This window comes from Meleagris gallopavo, chromosome 3 (genome assembly GCF_000146605.3).
Source record: "Meleagris gallopavo isolate NT-WF06-2002-E0010 breed Aviagen turkey brand Nicholas breeding stock chromosome 3, Turkey_5.1, whole genome shotgun sequence".
In the NCBI taxonomy this organism is placed as follows: Eukaryota; Metazoa; Chordata; class Aves; order Galliformes; family Phasianidae; genus Meleagris; species Meleagris gallopavo.
In genome coordinates, this window is record NC_015013.2 from 91,784,447 (window position 1) to 91,790,364 (window position 5,918).

The following is a 5,918-nucleotide window of genomic DNA, read 5'->3' on the forward strand; positions in this document are numbered from 1 at the left end:
CCTAACACCTAGTCTGAATTGTGAACATTATGTTAAATCACAGCAACATTTGGAAAGCTTGTATATATTGATCGTAACTTCCATGGTTTTCAAGGATCATGAGAAATACAGAAGAAAGTATCAGTCTGAGTCACATTTCTTTCCTGTAATTGGAGGGAAATTCCCACTTGTGAGAGATCTGAATCAGCCCAAGTTTCCCTCTGTCTGGGCTACACAGCACAGTTCTCCAGTGCCCTTAAATATCTTATAGTGCACAAATCTTACAGGTCAATGAAACACTTCCAGTCCCTCAAAGTGGCCAAAGAGCACCTGAATATTGCACACAATTATGTAAACAAATCTTATCAAACTTAATGTGCTGGCTCGCAGAAAGTCTGTCTATAATCAGCACACTCTTCAATGAGTTTGATTACATTATCTCCCAGTATACACACAGAATCATAGAATGGCAGGGGTTGGAAGGGACCTCAAGAGATCACTAAGTCCAACCCCCCTGCTAAAGCAGGAACCCTACAGGTTCCTACCAGGATCGCACAGGTAGGTGTCCTGCTGGGTCCTGAATATCTCCATAGAAAGAGACTCCACAGCCTCTCTGGGCAGCTTGTTTCAGTGCTCTGACACCCGTACTGTGAAGTTCTTTCTCACATTAGTATGGAACTTCCTATGTTCAAGACACATGCATGTTACTAACTTAGCAAGCTAATGAAGAGGCCGTGGAGACAGCTTTAGCAACCGTAAACCTTTATCATGCTCACACATTCTGCTACCACGTGACAGCTGTTTCTTCTAACTTTTCTGATCTGAAGCTTTTCCTTTTTAACTTTTACATAAGTATTTTTGCAATATTCACATAAAATCCTTTGTGGCAGTCACAGAGAGTCCTGCAGTTGCCCTGCAGGATCTCAAGAACCAAGCCAGCAATAGCAGTGCCCCAAGAGCCATCTGAACTAAGCACCAAACTGCACAAACTTTGCAGCACAAGTATCACCACAGCAGACATAGCAGAAACTCAAATGATTTTTGTTGTCAAGCTTTTGCACAACATCAATGACTACACTATTCAATGGAGTGGCTGACAGCGAATCACTCTAGACCTAAAGATCTTCTGTCCATTAGGTTGCAGATTTAATCGGACTTTCCCGATTCAAACTCAGGACATCACCTGAGGTGCAAAATTTAAGTGTCCTCAGCCTTCCTGATGTCTCAGTTTGCTCTGACCATGGCTCTTAAAGGACAAAACTCTGCAAAGGAAAGGAAGTAGCAGAGAGACAGAAATGGCCTGCAATAGTCTGTTCTCCCCTAGCAAGGAGCAATGGTGGCACAGGGTCTGATGAGAGGAAGAACGCATGTAAAAGAAAGGATAACAAGCAGAAGCATACTGGAAAGGCAAGACTGAAAAACATTTCAGTGTGATCATAAAGATAAACGGAGAGAAAACAAGAAAACTCACCCCAAAGCTCCAGGGAAGCTCTCAGCCTCTCACACACTCAGTGCTTTGATGGCAGTTGGCACAAAAAAAAAATAAAAAAAAAAAAAAACCACAGACTCCACCCAATATATTTAACTTTGATCCAAACACACAGAGTGTCACTGACGGCAGGGCACAATGCCACACGTCCATAGTTTATGCTTCCTGAAAAATCTGAATATAATTGACACGGGAATTTCACTACTGTCTGACTCTCCATCACAAAAGTGTTGCTATTTTTTTGCTAGTTTTGACATTTTGTGTTAGAAACCCAAATGGCAAACCTTGGACCACTTGGCTGCCATGCAGGAGAGCTAGAAACGTGGACGAAGCCATGGGAACTGTCCTGATATTTCTAAAGGCAAACTTTACTTTTGGTTCTTCCAGTCAAAAATCTTTATCTCAAAGTGTTTGAAATTGACACGGAATTAAGTTCAAGTGAACCAAAAAGCATGAATGCCTTGTTTTTTCAAAACCAAAATTCTGATTTGATGATTATCTTGACCTGCTTATGTTTCCCCACCAAGCCAAAAGCTAAGCCAGATCACCTTCACAAACCTATTCAGCAAGAATTAGTAGGAGAAAACATGACATGCATGGAGCAATAGCAGCTAAAGGCTCACACTAATGCAGCCCAAGGGCAGATCATGTGAAAAGCACCACTATATCCCATCAGATTAAAGGAACTTAAGATATAGGCATGAATGTCCTTATTGCACCCCGATAGCTGCAGGGCACCATACAAGAGATTCATACAGAGAGGTCAGCTCTAATTTGTGTTGCAGGTAGCTCAATACCATGTTCTTTCCATTTCCATACAATTTTGTAGAAGTCTCAGACCAAAGTACTCTATTTCCAGACTGAGCCCAAGCAAGGACTTTCTGTAGGACTCCAACTGGTGTACTTCGACCCTAATATTCGGACCACATATTCTAACCTGATCTTTAGTTTTGCATGCCATGCTGTAAGCAGGTACCTTAAAAATAAATCCAGTTCTGGCCACCCATAGCATTCAGTGAATTTGAGCTGGAGATAGAGAACCTGATTCTTACCTAAAAATCAGGAGGTGACACCTTACACTTCCCTAGCAGGGTCATGTTAACTGAGCTGGCAGATTTGATAGAATTAGATTTCTCTGTTGAGCTGGTTCAGCACTGTGATGTGTCAGCACATCCAGCACTTCAGATACGTAAGTTTAAGCCCTTGATTGAAGATCCAGCTTCCAGAAATAATGTTGTGTCCTTTAAAAGGAATAATCTTTGTTTTGGTGCATCAACAGCTAGAAAGTAATAACTTAAAGAAATACACCAATCTTGGAAAAATTTCAGTAACAATTTATTCAGTCCAGAGGCATTTTAATCTTGCTTCCAACATTCAGTTGAATACTTAAACTTCCCTGTGCTGGTTTTTGCTCTGCAGAAAAACCCTCCAAGGAGATGGGTAACAATGTCTCCAGCTCAGAGGAGTTTTAGGGACACCCAAGGTACATGCAGGTACCTCCATGGCAGCAGCAGCCCTATGACAGGCAGCAAAATATGGGGACGGTCATCTTTGGTCCCAGTGGGCTCTCACCACATCCATTCCTCCTCATGTTCTGTACTTCCCAGCAATGTATGTTGGACAAACCCAACCAACATGAGCTTGTTGTATTTTCCATTAAGTATTTCAGTTTGGTACTTAAAAATCACACTGTGTTCAAGATGCTGAAAGACAGATTCCTACAGGTAGACAACTGCACTCTCCCTATGCTCTGCGGAGATCAAATGTGCAGACCCTGAAGCTTGGGACATGGCTCGCACAGTACACTGGAGCAGATACCTGCAAGGCTAAATGACTGTGAATGAACTGCAAAGGCATTTATCCACTTTGGGATAAATGGGACCAGATATGGGACCAGATGCATCACAGCAGAACTTGAGAGGCACACAGGAGCTACCACCTTCCTGGTCACAAAAATAATTTGTCTGTATGTTTCATTCCCTTGTCCTACACAGATGTTTTCTGGGGTCTGCTAACAGAAAGTTTCACACTGTGGTACCCAATTCCACTCTAATGTATGAGCTGTCAATTTGCATACCTCTGACTTATCAGCATCTTCACTGAGCAGATAACAAACATTACACATTCTGATGCAATGAAGCAGGACTACATAAGTCAGACAGGGGCAAAGGAATCCCTTCTCCTACATGCACTCCCATGCTTTAACCTTTACCAGTAATCTCAGATTATAAGCAAAAAGATATCGCTGCTTCTCTCTTCCTGATCAGATACTTCCCCCAAGAAGGAGTTTGCCCCCTAAGTGAAAACAAGCAGCTTCTGGACGCCCAGCTTACAGTTGTGATCTATGCCAACATCATCTTTCTGAAATAAAAAGGAGAAAGGAAAAAAAGTGTGCTGTAAGGGAAGGAGAAGGGCAGGAAGGAAGGAAATCTGTCACTGATTTAACTGTCTGCACAGAAATGTTGCTTCAGATGAGACACCCACAGCCTTGTGCACCCTTCTGCAAAGTATAGAATTGGTAGAACGTACAGAAAAGTAAGCCTGGTGCGAGGAAGGAAAAGTTAAAGCAAGTCTACTCACGGCATCTGGCCAGCAAACCCAAACAAAAACGTGTGCTTATCCGGCGTTCCTCAGCTGGCGCCATAAAAAGCTCCACCAGGTGGTGGGATTAACAGCATGTTAAATTTGCTGTGGAGCCGGATCTGCTCTTAGAAGCACATTTCTGCTTCACTACACCTCTGAAAACACTTCTGCAAGGCGTCCTTAATAAAAAAGAGGAATTACTGCTATCATTTAATAGCAACATTTGCAATGTATTTGAGATAAAGGACGCCATGGTAGCCAAGGGGATGAAACTTCCATCTGCATGACCACGATTTCCCCTCAAATTACTCCCAGTTTTCCAGCAACAGAAAAGCAAATTGATTAGCTGAAGCAAAGCCTTAAACAAAATGATGCTTAGTGTTAAAAGTTACCTTTGCAGTTGCGATTCTCATACTAATATCAAGTTTGGAAGAAAAACTGCAATCCAGGCTGCGTTCTCTTCCGGTTGGGATGTGTGAAAAATTGATACAAACAGAGCAACTCACTGTTCCCATGCACAAGCAAACCATGCACAAACAGCAAGCCCAAAGAATATGGAATTGGATTATTCTCTCTTTTTGCTTTCAGACAATGCTCTCACGTGCTCCTAGCAGAAAAGTGCAACAAAAGTATGTCTGACAGAAGCGTACTTGAAAAACCTAGTGGTAGAGAGACCAGAAGCTGCTTGGGTTGGGCTACAGAGTGTGGCTTTGTCACTGCTTAGGATTTAAACCTGCTGAAATGTTACTCCCCAGCAGCACCCAAATGAAGCAAACAGAGTGAGGAAGTGGGAAGGGGATACAGCAACAAGTTCCCCACGGACCGACATGGAGGATCTGCCGTCTCCAGGATAACCAAGAAAGTGCAAAACAAGAAAACAACTCCCAAACTCTTTTAATTCACACCCAACCATTCATAAGCTTGAAAATTCAAATCCATTCAAAATCATCATGCTCCCAGAAGGGACCTGAAGCACAGCTAAAAGTGGGACAGGTAGCCTGGGGCAAACCCCAGCTTCTAAGACAAGAGCAGCTTTGCCAAAGCATTACAGCAGGCAGCATCCCACAGGCTGATCAAAAGATCACACGGAACACTAAGCAGGGATCCAAGTGGAGACCAAGTAGGGATCCAACTATTCCAAAGCAAATACTCTGCACAGAGCCAGCCTCCAGCTAAAGCCATGTGCCTAACACACAGGCGGAGAGCGCACTTCCAGCTGTCAAGTGGCAGGAAGGCTCCAGTAAGGGGCAATGCTTCTTTGTGCCTTCTGCCAGCGGAGAGCACCAACGCTCAGGAGCAATGCATGAGGATGGGATCGAAATAAAAGGTGGAGTTTCTTTTTCATATCCTCACATTTCCTGTTTCTCTTCCATGCTGAAATTTAATTTCCTTTTCCAAGAGAGCTTATGAAAACGGACCCAGAAGATTACAAGGGCTTTGTCACCCTTCCAATCTCCTCGAAACGATCCATAGCCAGGGAGGTTCTCCCTTCACATGCACGTCCAGCACGCAAAACTATAATTCTGTCTTACGGTTATATATGAATGAGTTATTTTGGAGTACCGAACACAGAGGAACTCAAGCTTTATAAAGAGTTGTAAAAAAACCACACATCTCAAATGAGTCAACGCACACCAAGGCAATTTTGACCATGTTGTTTTCATTTTTCCAAGGCTAAGATCCACCACGGCACGCACCAACTGTTGGCTAGAAGAGACACCAAGAGCGCTATGAACAGCTGACAAACTGCTGACCTCGAAGATTAGTTATTTACACTGCGCTGGAAATTAATACTGCCGGCGGAGATGTGTGGGTACCTAAGGTCCGCTTCCTTCCTCTAACGGAGCAATACCGGCAGAGCGAGGAA

General features: G+C 43.3%; 1 long non-coding RNA gene across 1 annotated transcript; it reads left to right on the plus strand.

Annotated features, from left to right (window-relative positions):
* The first annotated feature begins 1,519 nt into the window (after nucleotides 1–1,519).
* Nucleotides 1,520–5,918, plus strand: LOC109366919. Its single transcript, XR_002113633.2, has 2 exons — nucleotides 1,520–5,378; nucleotides 5,725–5,918. It is a non-coding gene; the product is annotated as an uncharacterized LOC109366919 (long non-coding RNA).